Below are 27906 nucleotides of genomic sequence, written 5' to 3'. Positions count from 1 at the left end.
GAAGACTCGGGACACCACTTCTGAAAGGTTGCTGACCCCTGCCCTACACCATGAACAAATATACCATAGTAATGTGCACATTTTCACACACAGACAGAGAATACACACAGACTAACTGTGATTATGTATCTTTCACTCTTTAAACAGTAAAACACCCCCCCTTTGTTACCCCTGCCGCAGTACAAGCACACCTGCACCTCACACTACAGCTGATGCCCACAGCCCATGACCATGCACCCCCTCCCACTGCAGCTTCCAGGGAGAGCCAGCCCATGTGCTGCCACATGCCTGCACTCACACCCACACCCCAGGACAGGCACACACGCAGCATGCGGCCTGCCCCCTACCAATCAATACAGCTTGTTACAGCAGAGGAGAAAAGGGAAAGCAAGCCAAGTCTTTATTTCCCTCCTCAGGAGGCTGGAGATGGATTGGGGTATTGACAAGGTGGTTGAATGAGTGCTGGGCAGTGGCCCATCTGCAGTATCCGTGCAATCTTTTTGCCCATCCAGGGCCCCTTCCTATTCAACTGCATGGAATGTAAATCCAGCACCAAATCTTTCCTGTCCAGCCCTCCAGAGATCCCGTACCATGGCCTTGCATTCTCCACTCGGCCACCTCTCTCACTCGCCATCCATCTGCTGGGCTTGCTGCCTCATTGGCCCTTCCCCTGGTGAGAAGAACCCCCGCCTCGTGGACAGTCCCAATGGCTCTGAGCAAGGGGAAGAGGGACCTTCTGATACTGTCTGAGGTTGCAGGCTGGCTCCTAATGGGGTTGTTATGTCAGAAGTCACCAGGTGGCGCTGTTGCACATAATCTTACCAGCTCTTTTTCTTGGCATGAGAGAATGGTTCAGTCGTGGAAGAAAAACTGTAATACTGTGTAGCTAGTTTTGTGGTGAATAAGCTTGTTGGGGGGAGCTGTGGCAAGCAGCTGGGGAGTTTGCATTTTGCCTTGATCTCTAACCAGGGTCAGTTCTTAGGGAAGAGTTGCTCCCCGGAACCTAGGCTCTGGGGTTTGGGCTGCAATTGCTGAGAGAGAAGATCTGTTTGTGACCACCTCTGTTCCAGGACTGGTGTGTATATATGTATATATGTGTGTGTATATATGTATTGCAAATAAATTGCACTATGAATATACCCAGACTCTGTGTCATTGATTCCTCCTCCAGTGGGACATTGACCTGCAAAGCCGTGATGTCTGCTACTGCGGGATAGAGGGGCGAAAGGGATATGGGGCAAAGTCTGAACTCGGAGTGAGAGTTATTAGTGAGAGAAACAGAATGAAGAGACCCAAGGGAAGAGTGGGCAATAGGCCCACTCTTGAGCAATAGGCCCTGGGAAGAGACTCTGCCTCTCTTTGGTTTTTATACGAGCTTTGTTCATTTCCAGACACACAGATGCTGGCTACAGTGTGCAGAGACACACAGCTGAAAGCTGATAGATTGTCATAGACTCTTTGTTGAAATATGCTGTTTCACTGAAACTAAAACATTTCATGGAGATGTCTGGGTCTTGGTGAAGTTTTGGCTGGGAAGGTTTCGGAGGCCCAGAGCTCCCTGTTCAGTTCTGACAAGAGAGAGACGAGAATCAACAACCTGCCTTTTATGAGCAAGAAGTGGACGTTCCATCATTATTCTGTCTTGACACACTTCATTTGCAAGATTTTGTTTTCAATCCAATGTGGAACAAAAACATTTCAAATTCAAAACCTCAAAAGTTGTTGCAAAACAGAGTTGTCCGCTGGCCAGCTTTCATTGTAAGCTCTTCAGACTGGGTTTGGCTTGTTCTTTGTGTGTATGGCACCAGCACAACGAGTCCTATCCTTATCTCTGGCCCACAGGGGCTATTACAGCGCTAATAATAATAGTGATCACAGGGACTGCTGAGGAGCATTGGCATTGCGGTGTGCGGACCCAGGCCTGGGATCATGCAATCGGGGCTGTGGCTTAGGGTCGAGGAATATTGGCAGAGCTGTTTGTGGGACTCCGGGACTGGAATAGTGGGGGAAGTTTCACGTCAGGTTTGGGATCGGGAAGCATTCCACTCTGAAGATCATGAGCAGTGTTTACATGCCGTATTCATACAACATGCAGCTGTACTGCAAGTAGTGCTTTGGCTGGGGTTCATGTTACAAGAGTTACATGCTTGCTCAACTTATTTTTCTAAACTGGCATTTCCCTACACCGAGTTCAGTGTCCCCAGTGTAAATTCCACAGCAGCCAGTCTGGGGATCTCCCCTGGCATTTGGTTATTAAAGGGAAAGAAGTGTAACTAGTGAGAATACTTGTCCCTGCTGAAGTTCTGTCTTTGCTTGTAGTGCCTTGCACAACATGTGCAACTACATTTGGAAAGTGCTGCATTTAAAGTTTTGCATTTCTTGGCAATTTGTGGAAAACGATCCATTTCAGAGTTAGCCTTGGAAGTGTTACCTGCTAATGAGAGTTTTTGAGTGAAGCCTCTAAAGGTTCCATTTTAAAGTTTGGATTTACAAAATTGGTGTTTGCCAGCTGCCTCGAAAGGTGCGGAAATCGGAGCGGTCAGCTCTTCCTTTACAAACTCCCATTTCCTGAAATCCTGGGCACTGTAGGGGAATCATCACCTCAAATAGTCCTGACAGAATTTCCCAGCAAAGTTTGCTGAACCACGCTCGGCCTCGGAGCCTGGTCAGTTGCACTTCCCTGTTGCTCTTATTTGTATTACAAGAAGCATCCTAGCAGCCCCAACCACGAGCAGGCCCCCATTGTGCAAGGTGCTGTACAGACAAGTAGTAAGAGACAGGTCCTGCTTTGGAAAGCATCAGCACATCACCGTGAAACTTACTATGGTAGTGCCTGACATGCCCACTTGAAATCAGTCTCGTCAGGCTGGATTCTGTAGAGCCACCTATTAAGAGACTGTCCCTGGCCCAAAGAGCTCCCGAGAGAGACTGGGTGGGAAGGAAGCGAAGAGTAAATGACTTGTCCGACATCACAAAGCAGCTCAGTGGCAGAGGCAGAACAGCTGTGCCAGTGCTCCAGCCACCAGCCCGTGCTGCCTCTCGCTGCCCAGAGCCGTCCGGTTCTCCTGCCTTGGCCCCGTGCTGTTGGGTTCTGCTCTGCATGTTTATAGTGCCTCCCCCAATGGCTGAAACACCCTCTTCTCCTCAGTATTCAAACAGCAAAGCATCCCATCCTTTCTCTCCTAGCCGGCAGCTTTGAGGGCCTGGGCCCTGGAAGGGGAGGGGTTCTCTGCCTCAGTGAGCGCTGCTGGAGGCAGTCTGCAGGCACACAGCCCCCGCGACACTCTATTCATAGTACCCAAAGTAATAGGTGGTAGGCAGGAAGGCAGACCCATGGCTCTACTCTGCTCCCTTTGGGAAGGCTGGCAGTGCTGCCTGGATCCCGGCTCTTGGGGCACACTGTCTCCCAACCAAATACCATCAGGAAGACTCCACTGCAGCACCAGGCAATGGGAATATTGTCAGCTGCAAGCAATGGGCACGCCCTGGTCCAGGCAGTGTTGTCTAATGCTTAGAGCAGGGGCCTAGGAAAGTATGTCCCTCCCTCTGCGGGTGTGGAGTATGATCTAGCTGCCATAGCAGGAATGTGGATCTGATCTTCCACTTAGATAGGAGTAAAGCAGGAGTCGTTATGCTGAAGTCAGTGGGGTTATCCCAGTGTAAGGCTGGGGTCTGGGAGCAGAAAACCCAGCCCTGGGAGTGGACTCCTGGTGGGGCAGTTTATTCCTGGCTATGTCAGGAAGTGCAAGTTGGCTGTTTGAACCAGACATTGGGAATCAGGAAGCTACAGTGCTATACCTATCTCCATTATGAGCCCACTGTATGGACCGTTAGTGTTCTGTGCCTCAGTTTCCCCATCTCCTGGGTAGTATGATAGTGCCCAGAGAGCCCAGCCTAGCTGGAGCCCCATTCTGCTTGGTGCTATCCAGACATTAGAGGAATAATGCTCCCCTAGCTCAGAGGCTGCTGAGGGGGGGTTCAGTGTGAGCAGGAGTGAGGGTGGAACTTTAGCCTGGCCTCTGCCTCCTGATCCCACACCCACCATCCCAGCTGAAAGCCAATGAGCTTGGTGGGATCTGGAAAGGCTACGAAGTCCCCAGACCAGCGGTGTTCCTTGTAGGCCCCTGTCCTGGGGTGAAGTTGCTCCCCAGGGTAGAAGCTGCCGGGGTGTGTGAGCACCAGTCTTTTCTCCCTGGTCGCCTAACCCAGGCGTAATGTCTGTGTGAAATCTCTATAGTGGGGTAAATAACTGTATTCCAAGTGAGATGTAGTTATTAACCATGACTCAGCTGGTGCCAACGACACCTCCAGCGCATCCCAAGGGGACCCAAGAAATAAATTACCCACTTACAGGATGTAATTGGTGAGGGATTAAAAATCAATAGGAAGGAGAGCGCGAGCAAGCCGCCTGCGCCTGGCCGCAACGCATTGCTCAGTGAAGGAGAAATCCCACGTAGGTAGGCGATCACTCCTCCCCAGCCCTGAATCTCCAGCATCCCCCACCTACCCCATCCGCTTGCTGTCTCCAGACCTCCTTGTGGATGTCTTTAATGAAAGGGCCCTTGACCTCTCCTGAATATACTGTGATGACAGTCAGCTGGCAAAGAACTCAGCCTGACCACACTATGTGCCAGATCTGACCCTTGGGCTGCGCAGTCCCAGAGGCTGCCTTGCAGTCCCGGCCGTGACTGCTGAATCTAGACTGGGGTTTAAATAGACTAGGTGGTAAAGGCTGTGAGTCAGTCTGGGAGCTCAGGAGAACTACATGGTCTGTCTGTGTTCAGCGCAGCTGCCTCGGTATTGTATTCATTAGTTGAGGCCTGTCTCTTCTCTGCCATTGTGCTGGAGTACCAGGAAATAAGCCGCTGGCCCCTCTAAGCTGGTGTCCCACCACTGGCCATAGTGGGGCAGAGCATTTGGCCATCACATCCAGTATCCAGTCCCGCCAGACACATCAGTTCAGCCTGTCTCCAATACCTGTTGCTTCAGAAGACGTCAACATTTAAAAACACCACTAGCCAATTGTGTGCGCTGCACGTGGAAGGCAAATTCCTTGCTGACCCATGGGCAGGCCAGCTGCTGCTTAAGCGTGAGAATGGACTCCCTCTATCTGCCATGCGTAATTAGGCATGTGGTTCATTGGTGGTAGACGCCAAGACCCTGTATAGGAATGCAGGGCTTTTCTGCTGGATCACCCTAGGATAAGGCCTGAAAACCCTGCAATAGTCTGGGTCATGCTGAGCAGTGCCAGCGGGTAGCTCCAGTCAGAAAATCAAGGGGAAGGAGTGTGTCTGTATGCCAAAGGGGACGAGGACCTGGACTAAGGAGGTCCTGCAGGGAAAGCAGGGAGGAAGGTTGGGCTGAGGGGACATGTTTCCTCCAGGGACGTGTAGTCCAGGTCGGAGGCACAAGGCAGCTGAACAGCAATGCCCATGGGGCAGTGCAGCAGCATTTCCAATGGAAATATTTGGGGGTTTCCACAAACCAACCACACCTCCCCACGGGAGGCAGGCGCTTTCCATGGAAAAGCCCAATTTTTTGTTGAAAACTGGTTTTGATGGAAAACTTTTGACCAGCCCTAATCACAATATGTAACATGCATGTGCCTAGATCGGCATCCTACCCCTCTCGGGGCAGGCTGATAGCGGCCTTTCCTGGATCTGTGGCCTGGGTCGTTAGTAAGGGGCAGCCAGGAGTAGCCATCTGTCGGGAAGGGCATTATACTCACCCTTGCTGAGCTACAGCCACACGTCAGGGGTGGAGCGTTGTGGTCTGTGTTTCTGTGGGGGGTGTTATAGGGTTGTACTCACACATGTCCAGGACAAGGAAGGCGTCAAGGCTGAATCCCCACTTTGTCACTCTGAGTGCAGAAGGTAGGGGCCTGCAAGGATTGTAAAAATTAATATTGGCCACTCCAGGCTTGTATTAAACTCCCAAGGTTACAGCTTTTCTCTAACCTTGGCTTGGTAAATGCTGCCACCAGCCAAATGCAAAAAAACCCTTTGAACCCAGGAAGGAGCACTTGGGAATGCCTCCCTGTGGGTACCCTCAAGCCCTTTCACCCCCCTCCGGGGAAAAGCTGAGAAAGAAAACAAAGGAAATTAGCTGTGGCTACCAGCTATTCAAACAACATTAAAAAACCTCTTATGACACCAAAAATCCAATCCTGTTCTTAAAAACAAAAAGGAAGAAAATACACCTGGAACCTAGGCTTTTGCTGGATTTTAAAAGAGCAATTTCAAAAATTAAGCACCCAAAATAGCTTTCTTGGGGGTTCAGCTTATAGTTTACAAGCAAGCAAAAGCATCTGGGGTTAGCACAGAGGAGATCCACAAGCCAAAATGAAATAAACCTGACGGCGACCATTTAAACATTTTCTTCCTTCTAATGATTCCTTCTAGGTATGGAAGATAATTTTTCCTACCTGATTCAAGCCTTACACAACATTCCTGCTTATAGCATTGCTGCTCCATGTCTCCTTCTCCAGAGAACAACAGACACAGACAAAAGGAAGGTTTTTTTCCCATTTTAAAAAGTTCTGGCCTTCTCATCGGCTTTTTTGGTCAGGTGTCCACTCTCTTTCCTTTACCTGGGGAACTTTGTTAACCCTTTACTGGTAAAGAAAGCAGAGAACAGCCACCAAGAGGGATTTTACAGCTAACTAGCTGGCTGGGTGTTCATAAAAGGGAGCTCCTTCCAACACTTCATTTATCACACGCCCCCCAAATCACAGACGGTGCTGGCCAGCCAGGTTCAGGTCAGGTCCACACCGGCTGGGCTTTCTTTCTGGAGGTTTAGGAATCAGAGTTAATAAGATACATTCACCTCTAATTTTACTAATAATTACATGAAGAACTAAACAGTACTTTTTACATTTCAAGGACTACAATGAATGACTTAGAATTCAGGGACATTTTTACCCAGCTGATTCTGGGAAACCTTCCCAGGAAAGTGCATCAACCACTTTGTTAGAGGCTCCTGAAATGTGTTGTATTTTAAAATCAAAGTCTTGGAGAGCTAAACTCCACCAAAGAAGTGGTTTTTTAGTTTCTTTGACTTTGTAAAGCCACTTCAGTGCAGCCTGGTCAGTCTGCAGGTGGAACCACCGTCCCCAAATGTATGGATGTAGCTTCTCCAGAGCATACACAAAGGTGTAACATTCTTTTTCTGAGACTGACCAATGGCTTTCCTTCTCAGAAAGTTTTTTGCTGAGCAACAAGACAGGATGGAATTGTTCATCTGGTCCTTCCTGCATTAAAACTGCTTCCACACCATGCTCGGACTCATCTGTGGTTACGACGAACGGTTGGTTGAAGTCCGAGGCCCTCAGTACAGGGTCAGACATAACGGGCGCCTTAAGCTGGCTAAAGGCTCTCTGACACTTCTCAGTTCACTGAAGTGCATTTGGTTGGTTTTTTCCTGATCAGGTCTGTCAGTGACGTGGCAATTTGGCTATAGTTTGGTAAAAATCCTTGGTAATACGTGTCCAAGCCCAAGAAGGATTGAATCTGCTTCTTTGACTTAGGGACAGGCCAATTTTGGATAGTATTTACCTTAGCCTGTAGGGGGTTGATAGTACCTTAACCCACCTGGTATCCAAGGCATGTTACCCTCTTTAGGCCTATTTGACACTTTTTGGCCTTAACGGTTAATCCTTCCTTCTTTATGCGCTGGAAGACAGCTTGGAGGTGTTCCAGGTGTTCTGCCCATGAATCTGAACATATGGCCACATCGTCAAGGTAGGCGACTGCAAATTCCCCAACTCCAGCCAGAAGGTTATCTACCGATCTCTGGAAGGTGGCGGGTGTATTTTGCAGTCCGAAAGGGAGCACATTAAATTCCTACAGCCCTACATGGATGATGAAGGCTGATCTTTCCTTGGCTGGGTCATCTAACGGCACTTGCCAGTACCCTTAGTTAAGTCTAAGGTGGAGATGAACTTTGCATGTCCTAGTTTCTCCAATAGCTCATCTGTGTGTGGCAATGGATAGTTTTCTGGGCGAGTTACAGAATTTAGTTTACGGTAGCCCACACAAGAGCGGATTTCCCCATCTGGTCTGGGAACCAGAACCTCTGGAGAGGCCCATGCCCATGCCCATCTGTAACATGTCCTTGATCTCCCTTTGTATTGCGGTTTTGGCTTGAGGAGCCATCCGCTAGGGTTGGGCTCTAATTGGGCGAGCATTACCTGTGTCAATGGAGTGGTACGCCCGTTCTGTCCATCCTGGGGTGGCTGAAAACAATGGCGTGAAGCTGGTGCACAGCTCTTGGATTTGCTGTCGCTGCTTATGCCCAAGGGTCATGGAAGGGCTCACCTCTTCCACGCCACCGTTGCTTTTTCTGTCAGAGTAGACTCCTGCAGGCCTCTCAGCATCGTCTCTCTCTTGGGCTGTAAACTGGAGAACCTTGATTTCTTGGGAATAAAGGGCTTTAGAGAACTAACATGGTATACTTTAGGTTTTAGGGTAGGGTCTGGGAATGCTATGAGGTAATTAACAGCTCTCAGGCGCTCTCATGACACTTCCACTTTTTGGCCTGGAGTGCTTTCAGGACCATGACTTGGTCACCTGCTCTGAAGGAACGCTCTCTGGCATGTTCATCATACCAAGCCTTTTGCTCTTGTTGAGCATCCTGTAGGTTTTCTCGAGCAAGGTCGAGGGAGTTTTTGAGGGTGTTTTGCGGGTTGGTTACAAAGTCCAAAATGTTTGTTCCTGGAGAAGATGTAAACCCCTCCCATTGCTGCTTTACCAGCTGTAATGGCCCCTTAACTTCGTGGCCATAAACGAGTTCAAAAGGCGAAAATCCCAAACTGGGATATGGTACAGAGCAACTGCTGCAACACTTGGTCCTAGTCATTGGGAGGCATGATATGTAAATTCATGAATGAGCACTCCAAAGTCCCATTAAACTTTTCCACTAGGCCATTTGTTTGATGGTGGTAAGGGGTGGCAACCAAGTGGTTTACCCCATGAGCTTCCCAAAGACATTTCATGGTCCCTGCCAGGAAGTTAGTTCCCGTATCTTTCAGGATGTGAGAGGGCCAACCTACCCTGGCAGAAATGTCTGTCAATGCCTGGCTCATTCTTCTAGCCCTGGTGTTGCTTAGAGCTACTGTTTCTAGCCATCAGGTGGCAAAATCCATCAAGATTACTATGTACAGCTTTCCTCTAGGTGTCTTCTTAGAGAAAGGACCTAGATTATCCACAGCTACTTGCTGAAATGGAACCTCAGTGATGGGGAGTGGCTGGAGAAGGGTCTTGACCTGGTCTTGGGGCTTTCCCACCCTCTGACACACCTCAAAAGACTAGACATAGGTAGAAATGTTGTTGCCCATTCCCTCCCAGTGGAATGACTTCCCCAAACCGTACTTAGTCCTGTTCACCCCAGCATGGCCATTAGGGTGATAATAGGCTAAGCTCAAGAGTTTTTCCCTATACTTATTTGGAACTACCAGCTGTCTCTGAGGATGCCAGTCCTCCTTGTGCCCACCACAAAGAGTATCTTTGTATAAGAGTCTTCCTTCTATTACAAACCTGAACCTGTTAGAAGAGCTGATAGATGGTGGGTTGCTCTGTGCCACTGTCCAAGCTCCCTTGAGTCTCTCATCTGCTTCCTGTGCTGCCTAGAACTGTTCCCTTGATGGTGGAGACATTAGTTTCTTGCTGGGTTGTGGACTTGGGCTTGTCCCACTGAAAGCGATGCAGGTGATGGGATTGTTTCTGTTGACTGAACTGCTCTCCGCTGGTGCACCAGGTGGTATTTCAGGCTTGATTGAGCCTCCTGTTCCACTAGCTGCTGCTGCAGGTGCAGGCTCTGTGGTGCCCTTTGGTGCTGGTTTCCCTGAGTCAGGTGGGGTTACAAGAATGGGCTCTGGTGCTGACTGCTCCTCCAGTTCCGATTCTTGGGCTGGTTCTGACTGGATCCTAGGAACTGGATCTATAACTGCTGCCATAGACTCTGGTCTGGAGTTTTGTTCCACTAACTCTGGCTGGGTTCCTGTAGGAGGCTCAGGAATGGAGTTAGGTGTGGAGGCCTGTTTAGCCTGGCTGCGGGTGACCATCCCCACCCTTTTTGTTAGCCTTGCATGGTTAGCTAAGTCTTCTCCCAGCAGCATGAGAATGGGATAATCCTCTTAGGGTACGTCTACACTGCGGGATTATTCCGATTTTACATAAGCCGGTTTTATAAAACAGATTGGATAAAGTCGAGTGCATGCGGCCACACTAAGCACATTAATTCGGCGGTGTGCGTCCATGGTCCGAGGCTAGCGTCGATTTCCGGAACGTTGCACTGTGGGTAACTATTCCGTAGCTATCTCATAGTTCCCGCAGTCTCCCCCGCCCCTTTGAATTCTGGGTTGAGAGCCCAGTGGCTGATGGGGCAAAAATCATTGTCGCAGGTGGTTCTGGGTAAACGTCGTCATTCCTTCCTTCCTCCGTGAAAGCAACAGCAGACAATCATTTCGCACCCTTTTTCCCTGGATTGCCCTGGCAGACGCCATAGCACGGCAACCATGCAGCCCGTTCAGCTTTTTTTTTTACAGTCACCATATGTGTACTGGATGCAGCAGACAGAGGCGATACTCCAGTGCTACACAGCAGCATTCATTTGCTTTTGCATGATAGTAGAGATGCTTACCAGTCGTTCTGTACCGTCTGCTGCCAGAGTAATTTGGGAATGAGATGACAGTTATCTGTCATTCTGTACTGTCTGCTGCTATCATGGGTGCCCCTGGCTGAGATTGGCCGGGGGTGCAAAGGCAAAACTGGGAATGACTCCCCGAGTCAATCCCTCCTTTATGGTTTCTAAAAATAGAGTCAGTCCTGCCTAGAATATGGGGCAAGTGTACTAGAGAAGCAGTGTATCAGAGAGCACAGCTGCTCTGTGTCAGATCCCACAGAAATGATGAGCTACATGCCATTCACGGGGGGTGCCCCTGCAACAACCCCACCCATTGCTTCCCTTCTCCCCCAACCTTTCTGGGCTACCATGGCAGTGTCCCCCCCATTTGTGTCATGAAGTAATAAAGAGTGCAGGAATAAGAAACACTGAGTTTTTAGTGACATAAAATGAGTGGGAGGCAGCTTCCCGGTGCTATGACAGTCCAGGCAGGACATTAAGCAGTGTGGGGGAGAGGAGCCCAGCATGCCACTGCTATGATAGACCAGGCAGGACAGAATCTTTTCTTTACACAGGAAAGGGAGGGGGCTGATGGAGCTCAGCCCCCAGTTGCTATGATGAAGACGGTTACCAGCCGTTCTGTACCATCTACTGGGAATGACCGAGAATCATTCCTATTTTCAAACAGGCACCCCCGGCCAGCCTCACCTGAAGCCAGCCAGGACCACTCACAGGTTGATAAGAAGGATGGTTACCCAGTCCTACTGCACTGTCTGCCACCGGAGGGAGTAAATTGACGAGCTATTCCCTGAACCACGCCGGACAATGTGTTTGAACCTACAGGCACTGGGAGCTCAGCCAAGAATGCAAATACTTTTCGGAGACTGCTGGGGACTGTGGGATAGCTGGAGTCCTCAGTACCCCCTCCCTCCCTCCATGAGCGTCCATTTGAGTCTCTGGCTTCCCGCTACGCTTGTCACGCAGCACTGTGTAGCATGTAGATTTTTTTTTTCAAATGCTTTGGCATTTCGTCTTCTGTAACGGAACTTTGATAGAACAGATTTGTTTCCCCATACAGTGATCAGATTCAGTATCTCCCGTACAGTCCATGCTGGAGCTCTTTCTGGATTTGGGACTGCATTGCCACCCGTGCTGATCAGAGCTCCACGCTGGGCAAACAGGAAATGAAAATCAAAATTTCGCAGGGCTTTTCCTGTTACCTGGCCATTGCATCTGAGTTCAGACTGCTATCCAGAGCGGTCACAGTGGTGTACTGTGGGATACCGCCCGGAGACCAATACCATCGATTTGCGGCCACACTAACCCTAATCCGATATGGTAATACTGATTTTAGTGCTACTCCTCTCGTGGGGGAGGAGTACAGAAACCGATTTAAAGAGCCCTTAATATCGATATAAAGGGCCTCGTAGTGTGGACTGGTACAGCGTTAAATCGGTTTAACACTGCTAAAATCGGTTTAAACGCATAGTGTAGACCAAGCCATAGACTGTAAAAGTCCATATTTCTGACCAGTCCTTGTATTGGACAGGCAACTTGGCTTAAGGCAAGTTAAAAGAGTTGGCCTTAATGGGTTGCACCATCACTTGGGCCTCTGGGTTGATGAATTTGGAGTCCACCAGGGATTGGTGGATAGCTGACACCTGTGCACCAGTGTCTCTCCACACAGTAATCATCCTCCCACCCACACTCACAGTTTCCCTTCGCTCTGGGGGTATTTGCGAGGCATCTGGGCCTGAAGGCTCTTGGTGGGACTCCAGGGTGATGAGCTGCAGTTGGCTGGTGCTCTTGGGGCAGCTGGCCTTCACATGCCCCAGCTCATTACATTTAAAGCATCATCCAACTGACTGTGGGCTGAAGCAAGGTGGTTGGAGAGTGGGGTGGTGAGACGAGAAGGCATCTGGGGTTTCCCTGGCTGTGTGGAGGGCTCCTCCTTGTGAGGTGGGGCTTTGGGCTGATCTCGATGGTGGGGTGTCACCTTGAGTTGCCTCTTCCGGTATCCACAACAACTGCTACTAGCTTTCTTCTTCTCCGCCACCTCCACCCATTTGGTTCCAATCTTCCACACCTCTATTACAGTTTTGGGCTTTCCATCTAGGATGTATCTTTCTATTTCCTCAGGAACACCCTCTAAGAAGTGCTCCATTTGCACTAGGAGAGACAGATCTTCCAGAGATTTAACACTTCCTCCTGATATCCAGGCATCCCAATTTTTTACAATGTGGTAGGCGTGTTGGGAAAATGTCACATCTGGTTTCCACCTTAGGGCTCTGAACCGCCGATGGGCATGCTCGGGTGTTAGCCCCATTCTAATTCTGGCCTTTTGTTTAAAAAGGTCGTACTTGTTCATGTGTTCTTTAGGCATTTCAGCTGCCACCTCTGCTAAGGGTCCACTGAGTTGCGGCCTCAACTCTACCATACCCTCCTCTTCCAACCCTAATATTCTGTGATTCTATATACTGGTCTATAGGGGTGTTGCACCCAAGGCAGGCCCTTTCGAAATTTTCTAAGAAGGCCTCTGTACCTTGTATGTGGGGAATTTCTTGGAATGGGGAGCAGTACCTGGAGAAGGACTGTTAGGGTTACCTGGTGGACCCAGCTTAGTCCTTTCCAGCTCTAAGCACTTCAGGCTCTAACTCCACCTCCAAGCGCTTCACCTGCATTTCCGCCTCCAAGCGCTTCACCTGTCTCCTCTCCTCTGCTTCCAACTCGAAGCTCTTCGCATCTCTTTTGTCCTCCGCTTCCAAGCACATCATCTGTAGGAAGAAATCCCTGTCTTCTGCAGTCAGAACTTGGTCTGGGTCAAGGGCCAGCTTGGCACCTGGATCTTGGTTGGGGAAGAGCTGACCCTTTCCTCCTGGGAAGTTCCCAGTCCCCCATCCCCTCCCTTCATTTCCGTCATGGAGCTGAATATCTGGGCTTGATCTGGGTCTGTCTTCTCCGTGGCGTGCCGCTCTGGGAAGACTGGTTTCTCTAACGTTACGGTGCCCACCTCAACCTCATGCACAGGCTGCCCTACTCTAGCCTAACTATTTCGTTGCCAGGAAGCTAGAAAATAAGCTGCTTGTTGAACTCCCTGGCTTTGCAGACTAATCCTTTGGCTTGCTTGTTCCCCCTCAGGCAGCAAAGAAAATAAAATAAAAAAACCTCCCTGACTTTCAAGGAGCCAAAATGAAAAATGTGTCCTTTTAAAATCCTAAGGTCTGTGCTTCTGGTTCAAAATGATCCCACCACTCTGCCACCGTGTCAGGGTTGAATCCCCATTCTGTCACTCCAAGTGCAGAAGGCAGGATCCTGCAATGATTGTAAAAATTAATGCTTGCCCCTCCAGGCTTGTATTAAACTCCTAAGGTTACAGCTTTTCTCTGACCTTGGCGTGGTTAAGGCTGCCACCACCCAAATGCAAAAAAAACCAAACCCTTTGAATCCAGGAAGGAGCACTTGGGAATGCATCTCTGTGGGGTTCCCTCAAGCCCTTTCAACCCCTCCAGGGAAGAGCTGAGAAAGAAAACAAAGAGAATTAGCTATTCAAACAAGATTCATAAATCTCTTAGGACACCAAAAATCCAATCCTGTTCTTAAATAAGTTAAATGTTATTAGAAACATGCCCATCCCTTCTCTGCATCCCACTCACAGTTGTTGTCCTTGGTCAGGGCAAGCCCAGAGTTCAGAGATGCATCAGCAGAGTTCACCTCCCACCCTGGATGGAGGGGTAAGAAGGCATCTTACTCACACTACTTCCCAGGAACTCACCTGCCACTCTCCATAAGCTGCTCAGTCACCTAGCCTCTGTACAGGGCATTGCTCCAGTCCTCTCCACCAGCCAATCACAGAGCCACTGGGATGTTTTCAGGTCACACCACTTAAAACAGCTGTCAGTGATTTCAGCTGTTAGCAGGGTAGCCTTTTACAGTAGAGAGACTATCCTAAAGCAGGTCTAAGGGTATGGCTACACTTGAAATTTCAAAGCGCTGCCGTGGCAGCGCTTTGAAGTGTGAGTGTGGTCGGAGCGCCAGCGCTGGGAGAGAGCTCTCCTAGCGCTGCACGTAAACCACATCCTCTATGGGTGTAGCTTGCAGCCCTGGGAGCTGCGCTCCCAGCACTGTGGCACTGATTACACTGAGGCTTTACAGCGCTGTATCTTGCAGCGCTCAGGGGGGTGTTTTTTCACACCCCTGAGGGCGAAAGTTGCAGTGCTGTAAAGTGCCAGTGTAGCCAAGGACTCAGACTCAGACCTGCACTATGTAACAAGACTCTTATTTGAGTCTAAATTAGCTCTGTTGCTACACAGCACAGAGAGAAATGATGCCACAGACAGGCAAATACCTACCTCTACCCACTCTTAACTCATTGGGCTTTGGAACCCGTGTTGCCTGCTTAGCAAGTGCTATTCATTTGCAGTTGAGTCCCTCAATCAGGGTATGCCAAGCTCAGTTCTGCTGCCCGCAATTCACACAACAAGGATAACAACCTTTATTACTCCTGCCCAAATAACAAGGAGACTGAAGGTCCAACATCAGCCAAAAGTGATCATTTGGGCAAGCAATCCCATCATGCTGAGCCCCTAGGCAGGGTGGATGTGCCTATGCAAACGAGCTCAGCTCCTGAAGTCCTCTTCCACTGTCTCTGAGCACCACACAACCCATGACGAGAGTCCTGGGGCAGGCCACGCTTCCCTGCTCATAGCCCCAATGGGAGGCATCTCAAGAGTGTGCATGGGACTGACCTGCCCCCCGAAGCAACCCCTTCACTTCCAGCCCAGCCCTTGAAAGGACACAGTGCCCAGGCCTAGCTCCTGAGCTGTGCGTTCCCAAAGGCAATTCTGCAGCTGCAGCCCTGTGGGTTTCTGTATCAGTTATAAAATCACTGTTCAAAGGCAACTTCCCAGTGCTCCTCTGAATGGTGATCTAGTGGAATCTGGCTAATAGCCTTGATCAGTCTCTCTATGGCATTCATCTGACTCCCATCACCATGGCATCCAAGCACCTCCCAGTTGTTAATATATTTACTCTCACAGCATCCCTGTGCGGTAGGACAGTGCTACTATCCCCATTGTACAGTTTCGGAACAGGTACAGAGAGACTAATGGACTTGGCCAAGGTCCCACAGGAACTACATGGCAGAGCTGAGCATTGAATCCAGTTCTCCCAAGTCCTAGGCTAGCACCCTAGCCAATAACTAGGGTCTTATCTGAATTAAGGTAAGGTGTGAATTTAAAGAAGAATACATGGCCTCTCTCTTTCCAGAATATGTATTCCTTTTTCCAAATTAGCTTACTCCACTTTGGAAGTGGGTTGAACCAGAAAGCATACCTGGAGTTATTCCAAAGTAAGTAATTCCTCTTTAAATTCACACCCTTCCTAAATCCAGAATAACTCTCTTGTATAGATGAGCCCAAACAGGGCCCAGACAGCAATCCTAGGGATCCGAGGACAGACGGAGGAGTAAAACCTAGAGAGTGAAGCTGAGGCATGGAGCTGTCAGCAAAATTTACACCAGTCTGAATCCTACAGCTCAATAGAAGCCCAGCTTTTATCAAGATGATTTATGTTTAACTAGACAATATATGAGCCCTGTTCCCTTAACTAATTTTCCTGGTGCCATAACTGACAAAGCATTAATCGTCCCCTGCCATTTATTTATTTATTTTCTCTGGCCATACTGTGACAGGACACCTTATTTTCTTTGTCAAATGCCATTAGCCTCAGCACAGGCATACAGGCTGCAGAAGACAGATGCTGGTAATAATCATGAAATTCTCATTATTTACCATCACTTCCATCATGTTTCAGTTATTTATGTCCCGTGGGCACGGCCAGACACTCTGGGTTATTCTGATAGTCAATCATAAAAATGCAATTGTTGTTAATAGTCGCTCTGTCTCTCTTCGTTTCGCCAGCTCACCCTCCGCTGCCCCCCAGACACATTCTGCCTCGCCCCGCATGCTCTGCCTCTGGTTTGTGGGAACGAGTATGGTCATGTGGATTGGGAAGGAATAAAGTACTGGAGAAAGACAGGCCCCAGGCCAGGTTCCCCAGTGTTCTGAGATCTACCAGCTCTTCTCTTCCTGACCCACAGCTCCCTGTGGCTCCTGATCCTGGGATCTCACACGCAGCCCTGGCAGTGCACCTGTCCTGTTACTTCCCCAACTGCTCCAGCCTTGGGCTCCATGCAGCTCTGCTGATACCTCTCGTCCTGATCTGCAGCCAAACCTGCTATTCCAGCCCTGAATTCCCACCCACCTAGCTCTGCCGGTGCCCCTCAATCCCAGCCTACAGCCACCTCTGCTGCTCCAGTCAGGGGACCCAGCCAGGCTGCACCATTTTGGAACATTTCAGACTGCTTCCTGCTGGGGTCCTTTTGTGATTACTAGGATCAGACCAACAACCTGATTTTCACTGTGGCCCAAGGCACAAACTCCAGGTTTCCCTGAGTGACCACGAAACACTCCATGGTCTCCTTTGCTTTAAAGTGGAATTGAATTCAGGGATGGCTCATTGGCCTTGGAGCTTCAGCAAAGCTGATGCAGTCCTCACAACACATGCACACTGTCCTTGCCAACGTTCCCAGTCCCCCTAGAGGAAGGGTAGGGGTGAGAGATTCACTTCCACGGACCTTGCACAGGATGGCTTCTCCACTGCGACTGCCGACAGATACTAACTAGGGACAACTGTGTTAGCTTTGACCTCATGCGGTACCTCCTTTGCAGGAAAGGCACTGTGACCCATTTCCATGGAGGCCTCTAGGGTGGGTTGAAATGTGGATTCTCGAGGCTGCAGGAAATTGCAACATTTCCAAATTTCCCTTTGTCCCGAATTGGAATGAAAAGGTGAAATTTTAAAAATTTTCTGAGAAACAACATTTCTGAAAAATCCTGCTTCAGGAACCTCAAAACCTCCTTTTTGTGTGCCTCATTTTGACTTTATCCGTTCGGCATGGACGCCAGAACAGAGTGGGCCAGAGGACCATGGTCCCATCACTTTTTACCGGCCATAAGGGCAAGCAACGGAGAGGTAGCGAGTAGAGAGGAGCGAGTGGGGGTGGAGCCTTGGGGGAAGGGACAGTGTGGGGGCAGGGCCTCAGGGGAAGGGGCAGCACATGGGGCAGGGCCAAGCTTTGGGCACCAGTGACTTCAACACACTTTTAGGGAGCTTCCTCCACTCCTGCCTTATGGCCTTTATGTTATGTTACAATTATATATATATATATATATATAAATTTAAATGGTAAAGTTTGAAACAGGGGGCTCCGATCATTTTTTGATTAAAAGGTTGATGAGATAGACACATTCCCACAAAACCATTTGGTTCTGTCCAATCTGCATTTTTGGATGGCAAGTTTTCCTTTGAAAGGTTTCGACCAGCCCTAGGGGCCATTGAGCAGTAATGCCATGGGCTGTATTTGAACCAGAGATGAGGTTGTGAGAGACACCATATTCCACAGACCTGTTCTTGCTCTCCTTGTTTTCTCTAGCACACTGCTTTCTTTATAATGCCCTCCCTGGGCCTTGCACATGTCACGTGTCATAAACGGACACTGAAGAGAGAAGTCTGATGCAGCTGGGAACTAACTTTGACTCAGCTTCCATCTGAGACAGCATATTATAGAACAGGGGAAGGCAACCTATGGCATGTGTGTTAAAGGCGGCACGCGAGCTGATTTTCAGTGGCACTCACACTGCCCAGGTCCTGGCCACCAGTCCGGGGGGCTCTGCATTGTAATTTAATTTTAAATGAAGCTTCTTAAACATTTTAAAAACCTTATTTACTTTACATACAACAATAGTTTAGTTATATATTATAGACTTATAGAAAGAGGTCTTCTAAAAACATTAAAATGTATTACTGGCACATGAAACCTTAAATTAGAGTGAATAAATTAAGACTCGGCACAGCACTTCTGAAAGGTTGCCGACCCCTGTTATAGAACAAGACCTTCTCAGTGGCCTGGGCTATCGATGGGCAGCCAGACCAAGATATCGTATATGTTTCTGAGCCTCTGTACCAACCATAGCAGTTAGTCTCTAGCACCGTGTGGACCCACTGGTTTGATTGCAATTAAGATGCCCAAAATATTTCCATTCACAATGAATCAGCACTGGGAAAGGGTTGGCTCTTTTATTTGAATCCACTTTGTAAGGGATTATTTGCGGTTATGCATGGTTTTATCATGCTAATGATATCTCCTGTGTCAGGACATAAGAGATTCACTGGGGCATTAGGAAGAATTCACCCCATTATTGCTGGTGGGAAATAGTGCAACTGAGCATTTGCTCACCAGAAAATTCCATTTAATCAAAATCGAAACTTTCACGGAGAATTTGTCAATTTTCATTGAATTTAATTTAGAAAAAAATCAAAACAAAGCTTTTCGACAACATCAAAATGGGATGTTTTGACATTTAATGTTTTCCCTTTTTTTTATGACTATTTTGTTTTTTCTAATATAAAATAAAATAATTTCATGCTGAAATTTATTTTATAATTTTTTAAATGTTAAAAGTTGAGATAGAAACAAAATGTTTTATGTTATCTGCATGAAAAACTTTAATGGATCCAAAATGATTTTTCAAATTTCATTGGCAGGAAATTTTGAAATTTGAGAGTTCATTCTGATTCAGAACAAAACCAAGTTTTAAAATCATGGCAGTTCCCATGCATAACAAAACATAATTTTTAAAAGGGCTCAAGAGGTGATCCCGACAATTACAGGCCTGAAAGCCAGACTTTGGTACTGGGCAAACTGGTTGAAACTATAACAAAGAACAATATTGTCAGACATATAGATGAACATAATTTGTTGAGGAAGAGTCAACGTGGTTTTAGTAAAGGGAAATCATGCCTCACCAATCTACTAGAATACTTTGAGGGGGTCAACAAGCATGTGGACCAAGGGGATCCAGTGGATATAGTGTACTTAGATTTTCAGAAAGCCTCTGACTAGGTCCCTTACCAAAGGCTCTTACGCAAAGTAAGCTGTCATGGGATAAGAGAGAAGATGTTCTCATGGATTGGTAGCTGGTTAAAAGATAGGAAACAAAGAGTAGATATAAATGGTCAGTTCTTCTTCGAGTGCTTGCTCATATCCATTCCAGTTAGGTGTGTGCGCATCGCGTGCACGTTTGTCGGAGATTTTTACCCTAGCAACACTCGGTGGGCTGGCAGGGCGCCTCCTGGAGTGGCGCTGCTATGGTGCCGGATATATACCCCTGCCAGCCCCTCCGCTCCTCAGTTCCTTCTTACTGCCCATGTCGATCATTGGAACAGTGGAGTGCAGTTGCCTGACTTCCACCTCCCTAGCGATTCACTCGTTTTCTTCTAATTGTGTATATAGTTCGATTTCTTACAAGTATAGTTAGTGTTAGTCATTAGTTCTGTAATAGTTGTTGTAGATAGTTTGGGGGATTCGGGGATTAGTCCCGACCCTTTCCCCGGTACCGGGGCCCATGCCCGGCTCACCAGGCTTCAAACCGTGCTCAGCCTGCCATAGGCCGATGCCCACAGGAGACCCGCACGACTCCTGTCTTAGGTGCTTGGGTGAGTCTCATCTTACAGACAAGTGCCGCATCTGTAAGGTGTTCAAGCCCCAGACTAAAAAAGAGCGGGACATTCGCCTAAAGCAACTCCTGATGGAGGCGGCTTTGACTCCCCAGTCATCGGCACCGGCAGCGGCACCGGCACCGGGAACAAGTACCTGCTCGGCACTGGAGCGCACGCCATCGGTGAAGACTCCACGACATCAGCCTTCATCCGCCCAAGCTCCCACCCGGCACCGCTCGCTGTCACCTAGGAGCAAGAAGCATAAGCCTCCTGCGGCGACTGTATCCACACCGCAGTCCGAGCGCTTAACCAAGTCGGATCACCCGGCACCGTCATCTGCCGCGGCACCGACGTCCTCCGCACCGTTGATTCCGGCCTCGCAAGGGCCGTCGAGTCCGGTGCTTACCAGCTGCCCGGCACGCGCCGTGGTTGAGCTTACCGTGCCATCCACGCCGGAAACATTCTCCGCAGGACGAGACTTGATCGCCATGACGGAGCCTGAGCTGCCTCGACCCCCGGCACCGCCGGTGCGGGTCCCTCAGTCTATTGGCAAGCCGGCCCTTGTGAGACCTTCTTCGCCCGGCACTACAGAGCTTCGCCGGTCCCGGTCCAGGTCCCGCTGTCGATCCCGATCCCGCGGCCGCTCGCAGTCCTGGTACCGTTCTCCATCGAGGTACCGGTTGTACTCGCGGTACCGCTCGAGATCCCGGTCGCCGTCCAGATACTACCGGCACCGATCCAGATCTAGACACTCGCGGCACCTGGCTTCTCGCAGCTGATCTCGGCACAGCGATTCCAGGTACCGGTCGACTTCCCGGCACCATGCTGGTCACAGTTCTTGGTCCCACTCCCGGCACCGTCACGACTCTCGGTACCGTTCTCCGGCACCGCATAGAGACGGTCCGAATGGATGCAGAGACACTCAACAAACGGTCTCCGCCCCTCCGTGGACATCTCACCATCCATCGATCTCCTCTCATGCAGAATCTGCATCATACGGGGATTCAGATAATCACCAGGGCCCTCATCAGTGGCCTTTTTGGACATCTTGGGCCTACCATCAGAACCAAGGTGAGATCCGCATGTTCCACCGCGGTCCGCCCCTTCTGAACATCGGGCACCAGAATCCACTGTGAGCAGACCTCCCCCGGCGGGTACGAAGGAACCCACAGCCCATGTACCAGATCCACAGGATCCGCAGGACATCCCCCAGGACCAGGAACTCCAAGACCCAATGCTTCCCGGGGTTTCATCCTCTTCATCACCGGATGAAGCAGTGACGGGGACGGCTACATCTGATCCGCCTCCCATTGACCTCAGGTCGCACCAGGACCTCCTGCGGCACGTCACCCTCAACATTAACTTACCCGTTGAGGAAGTTCCTGAGGTGGACAACCCGGTTGTCAGTATATTATCAGCGGAGGCTCCAATCAGGGTTGCCCTTCCCTTCATCCACTCAATACAGGCGCGAGCGAATACCATCTGGCAATCCCCGGCATCCGTACCACCCACAGCCAAGGGGGTTGAACGCAAATATATGGTACCATCCAAGGGGTACGAGTACCTGTATGTGCACCCTCCTCCTTGTTCGTTGGTAATCCAGTCCATCAATGAACGGGAGTGCCACGGCCAGCAAGCCCCTGCCCCTAAATCAAGGGAGGCCAGGCGCATGGATTTGCTGGGTAGGAAGATCTATTCGGCGGGAGGCCTCCAACTCAGGGTGGCGAACCAACAAGCCCTCCTGAGTCAGTATGGTTATAACACCTGGGAGGCAGTAGGGAAGTTTGTAGAGCTCGTCCCACAGGACTCCCGCCAGGAATTCACAGCTCTCCTGGAGGAAGAGAAGAAAGTGGTGCAGACCTCCCTCCAAGCCTCGCTAGATGCCGCTGACTCGATGGCTAGATCCGTCACATCAGGGATTGCCATGCGGCGTATATCGTGGCTGCAGGCGTCAGGGCTACCACCTGAACTCCAGTATATGATACAGGACCTACCCTTTGATGGCCAGGGCCTCTTCTCCCAGAAGACGGACCCTCGCCTACAGAGTCTGAAGGACAATCGCGTAATCATGCGTTCGCTGGGAATGCATACGCCACAGACTCAGAGGCAATCTTTCCGACCGCAACCCCAGTGCCCGTACCCCCCACCTCGTCCAAGGCAGGACTTCTCCAGAAGGCGAGGTCTTACCTCTCACAGACGACAGTCTGGACCACAGGGGGGTAACAACTCCGGTCCTACCAAGCCACTGGCAGGACCGAAGCCAAACTTTTGAGGGTGCGCCCGAGAGCACCGTACCAATTGCCTCCCAGGATCCTTTTCAGTTCGCCAACTGCCTTGCCGCATTCCTCCCTGCCTGGTCCCAGCTGACTTCGGACCGCTGGGTCCTCCGCACGGTGGAGTATGGCTACCGTCTTCAGTTTCTTTCGACCCCTCCTTCCCACCCTCCCTCCTCGTCCCTCTTCAGGGACCCCTCTCACGAGCAACTCCTTCTGCAGGAGGTGTCCAAGCTCCTTGCCATGGGACCTATAGAGGAGGTTCCAGAGGAATTAAAGGGCAAGGGGTTCTATTCCAGATATTTCCTAATTCCCAAGTCGAAAGGAGGCCTCCGGCCTATCCTGCACCTGCGAGGACTGAACAAATTCATGAGAAAGTTCAAGTTCCGCATGGTGTCCCTGGGTACCATCATCTCTTCCCTGGATCCCGGAGATTGGTACGCTGCTCTCGACATGAGAGACGCATACTTCCACATTGCGATCTACCCTCTCCACAGAAGGTATCTACGCTTTGTGGTGAATCGTCAACATTATCAATTCGCAGTCCTTCCCTTTGGCCTATCCTCGGCCCCTCGGGTATTCACGAAATGTATGGCGGTAGTCGCCGCCTCCCTTCGCCGTCGTTGAGTACATGTCTTCCCATACCTCGATGACAGGCTCATTCGAGGGAAATCCGAGGCTCAGGTCACCGCCCACGTGAACGTCATCAAGGACCTATTCACCCGTTTAGGCCTGATTATCAACTTGGACAAATCCACTCTGCTTCCTACGCAGAGGATAGAATTCATAGGGGCCTTGCTGGACTCCAATATTGCAACAGCCAGCCTACCCCCACACCGCTTTCAGATTTTGGTCTGCCTCATACAGAGGCTACAAAGCTTCCCAACAACCTCTGTCCGCGCCTGTCTCGTCCTCCTGGGGCACATGGCTGCATGCACTTTCGTGACGAGGCACGCAAGACTGCACATGCGTCCTCTTCAGACTTGGCTCGCCTCAGCCTATCGTCCTCGCAGAGATGCTATAGACATGGTAATTACGGTTCCACCAAGCATTCTGGGCTCCCTCAACTGGTGGCTGACGCCCTCCCTGGTGTGTGCCGGTCGTCCATTCCACCCAGCACAGCCCTCGGTGTCTCTGACAACAGACGCTTCTTCTCTCGGCTGGGGTGCTCACTTAGGGCACCTTCGTACTCAAGGCCTTTGGTCCTCTCAGGAGCTGGGGCTTCACATCAACATCCAAGAGATGAGAGCGGTCCGACTGGCGTGTCAGACCTTCCAACAGCACCTACAGGGCCGTTGTGTTGCAGTCTTTACAGACAACACAACGGCCATGTATTACATAAACAAGCAAGGAGGGACACGGTCTTCCCCTCTCTGTCTAGAGGCGATTCGACTGTGCCCACTAGATAGAACTGGTAGCCTCCTTTCTCCCGGGAGTCCGGAACTCTCTCGCGGATCACCTGAGCAGATCCTTCCTGTCCCACGAATGGTCCATCCGCCCGGACGTCCTCCTTTCAGTATTCTGGAGGTGGGGCTTTCCCCAGATAGACCTCTTCACCTCCAGGGAGAACAGGAAATGCCAGGTGTTCTGACTCTGCAGGGTCGCTCCCCAGGCTCCCTCTTGGACGCCTTCCTGATCCACTGGGGAGGTCGTCTACTTTATGCCTTTCCGCCCTTTCCCCTCGTTCACAGAGTCCTGCTCAAGCTCCGCAGAGACAGAGACAGGCTAATCCTGATCGCTCCGGCGTGGCCGAGGCAGCACTGGTATACCATGCTGCTCGACCTATCTCGGGTGAACCCGATATCTCTGCCGCTCTACCCGGAGCTGATAATGCAGGACTTCGGCAGACTTCACCACCCGAACCTGCAGTCCCTCCACCTGACAGCATGGCTGCTGTCTGGCTAAACCAATTTGAGTTGCGCTGTTCCACCCCGGTGCAACAGGTCCTTCTGGGAAGCAGGAAGCCTTCCATGCGTGCAACATATCTCGCCAAATGGAAGCGCTTCTCCCATTGGTGCCCCCAGCGTAACCTTGCTCCTGCAGGTGTATCAGTCCCCATTATCTTAGACGACTTATGGTACCTCAAGGAGCAGGGCCTGGCACTTTCTTCGATAAGGGTGCATCTAGCCGCGATTTCCACCTTCCATCCTGGGGAATCCGGCAGTTCAATCTTCTCCCACCCGGTAGTTTCCAGATTCTTTAAGGGCTCGGAGCGACTCTATCCTCCGGTTAAGCGCCCTTCTCCTACCTGGGATCTCAACCTTGTTCTGGCTAGGCTTATGGCCCCTCCCTTTGAGCCGTTAGCCACTTGTTCGCTGCTGTACCTGTCCTGGAAGACGGCCTTCCTAGTTGCTATAACATCCGCCAGACGAGTATCGGAGCTTTGTGCCCTGATGGTGGACCCTCCGTACACGATTTTCCACAAGGACAAGGTACAGCTGCGACCACACCCGGCTTCCTCCCCAAGGTGGTCTCCGCCTTCCACATCAATCAAGACATATTTCTACTGGTCTTCTTCCCGAAGCCGCACGCATCACGCCGGGAACAGCAGCTGCATACCCTGGATGTCCGCCGGGCTCTTGCCTTTTACATTCAGAGAACCAAACCGTTCAGACGCTCGCCTCAGCTATTTATAGCGGTCGCGGAGCGTATGAAAAGCATGCCTATTTCTTCCCAGAGGCTATCTACATGGGTGACGTCCTGTATCCGGATGTGCTATGACTTGGCCTACGTCCCGATCGGCCGTCTCACTGCCCACTCTACTCGAGCTCCTGCCTCGTCCACCGCTTTCCTGGCCCAGGTTCCTATTCAGGAAATATGTCGTGCTGCTACCTGGTCTTCAGTCCACACTTTCACATCCCACTATGCAGTCAAGCAGTCTAGAGACGATGCCGCCTTTGGCTCAGCGATCTTACATTCCGCAACATCTCGCTCCGACCCCACCGCCTAGGTAAGGCTTGGGAATCACCTAACTGGAATGGATATGAGCAAGCACTCGAAGAAGAAAAGATGGTTACTTACCTTGTAACTGTTGTTCTTCGAGATGTGTTGCTCATATCCATTCCACACCCGCCCTCCTTCCCCACTGTCAGAGTAGCCGGCAAGAAGGAACTGAGGAGCGGAGGGGTCGGCAGGGGTATATATCCGGCACCATAGCGGCGCCACTCCAGGGGGCGCCCTGCCGGCCCACCGAGTGTTGCTAGGGTAAAAATCTCCGACGAACGTGCACGCGGCGCGCGCACACCTAACTCGAATGGCTATGAGCAACACATCTCGAAGAACAACAGTTACAAGGTAAGTAACCGTCTTTTCTCAGAATGGAGAGAGGTAAATAGGGGTGTCCACCGGGGGTCTGTTCTGGGACCAGTCCTATTCAACATATTCATATATGATCTGGAAAAACGGGTAAACAGTAGATGGAAAAATTTGCAGATGATACAAAATTGCTAAAGATAGTTAAGACCCAGGCAGACTGCAAAGAGATACAAAAGGATTTCTCAAAACTGGGTGACTGGGCAACAAAATGGCAGATAAAATTTAATGTTGATAAATGCAAAATAATGCACATTGGAAAGCATAATCCCAACTATATATATAAAATGATGGGGTCTAAATTAGTTGTTGCCCCTCAAGGAAGAGATTTTGGAGTCATAGATTCATAGACTCTAGGACTGGAAGGGACCTCGAGAGGTCATCGAGTCCAGTCCCCTGCCCTCATGGCAGGACCAAATACTGTCTAGAACATCCCTGATAGACATTTATCTAACCTACTCTTAAATATCTCCAGAGATGGAGATTCCGCAACCTCCCTTGGCAATTTATTCCAGTGTTTAACCACCCTGACAATTAGGAACTTTTTCCTAATGTCCAACCTAAACCTCCCTTGCTTCAGTTTAAGCCCATTGCTTCTTATGCTATCCTTAGAGGCTAAGGTGAACAAGTTTTCTCCCTCCTCCTGATGACACCCTTTTAGATACCTGAAAACTGCTATCATGTCCCCTCTCAGTCTTCTCTTTTCCAAACTAAACAAACCCAATTCTTTCAGCCTTCCTTCATAGATCATGTTCTCAAGACCTTTAATCATTCTTGTTGCTCTTCTCTGGACTCTCTCCAATTTCTCCACATCTTTCTTGAAATGCGGTGCCCAGAACTGGAAACAATACCCCAGTTGAGGCCTAACCAGCGCAGAGTAGAGCGGAAGAATGACTTCTCGTGTCTTGCTCACAACACACCTGTTAATGCATCCCAGAATCACGTTTGCTTTTTTTGCAACAGCATCACACTGTTGATTCATATTTAACTTGTGGATAGTTCTCTGAAAACATCCACTCAATGTGCAGTGGCAGTAAAAAAAAAAGCTAACAGAATGCTGGGAATAATTAAGAGAGGGATAGATAATAGGACAGAAAATATCATGTTGCCTCTATATAAATCCATGCTAAGCCCACATCTTGAATACTGTGTGCAGATGTGGTCGTCCCATCTCAAAAAATATATATTGGAATTGGAAAAGATTCAGAAAAGGGCAACAAAAACTATTAGGGATGTGGAACGGCTTCCATGTAGAGATTAATAAAACTGGGACTTTTCAGCTTGGAAAAGAGATGACTGAGGGGAGGATATGATACAGATCTATAAAATCATGACTGGTGTGGAGAAAATAAATAAGGAAGTGTTATTTATTCCTTCTCATAACACAAGAACTAAAGGTCACCAAATGAAATTAATAGACAGCAGGTTTAAAACAAACAAAAGGAAGTGTTTTTTCACACTTTTCCAGCAGTCACACTTTTCCAGCAGTCAATCTGTGGAACTCCTTGGCAGAGGATGTTGTGAAGGCCAAGACTATAACAGGGTTTAAGAAAGAACTAGATAAATTTATGGAGGATAGGTCCACCAATGGCAAATAGCCAGGATGGGCAGGAATGGTGTCCCTAGCCTGTTTGCCAGAAGCTGGGAATGAGCGACAGGGGATGAATCACTTGATTGTTACCTGTTCTATTCATTCCCACTGGGGCACTTGGCACTGGCCATTGTTGGAAGACAGGATACTGAGCTAGATGGACCTTTTTTCACTTGCGAATCCCTACAAATTTTGAAAGGAGATGCAGACCCTTTGGGAAATCTTAGACATAGTCTGCGGGGTCCACGGACCACAGTTTGAAAACCACTGGCCTACATTACTGGCAGCCAGGTAGACGAACAGTCAAAGTGTCCACAGTGTTGCTGACACTTGGGATTTAGTTGTGAGTCTAGCGATAGTTGGTGCTTTTCTTGAAATCCCAGATCCTGAAGTTGGGGTCATCTGAGAAACTCGACTTTCTAGCCTTCCTGGTTGCAGAGAGATGCTGGGAAACACAACCCCTGTACACCCCAATGGTTCAGAAAGCAGCAGCAACTAAAAAGTCCCCCAACTTGCAGGGCCTGCTCTAGATTTTTTGCCGCCCTAGGAGGA

The 27906-nt window shown here is 49.7% G+C and overlaps 1 protein-coding gene across 12 annotated transcripts in view; it reads left to right on the top strand.

Annotated features, from left to right (window-relative positions):
* Window positions 1–27906, top strand: part of CELF6 (CUGBP Elav-like family member 6) — a 222244-nt gene that overhangs the window by 133333 nt on the left and 61005 nt on the right. The gene's annotated exons all lie outside the window — the stretch shown is intronic.

This window comes from Gopherus evgoodei, chromosome 10 (assembly GCF_007399415.2).
Source record: "Gopherus evgoodei ecotype Sinaloan lineage chromosome 10, rGopEvg1_v1.p, whole genome shotgun sequence".
Taxonomy (NCBI): Eukaryota; Metazoa; Chordata; order Testudines; family Testudinidae; genus Gopherus; species Gopherus evgoodei.
Note: the sequence above shows the minus strand (reverse complement) of the source record. Positions and strands in the feature narration are given on the sequence as shown.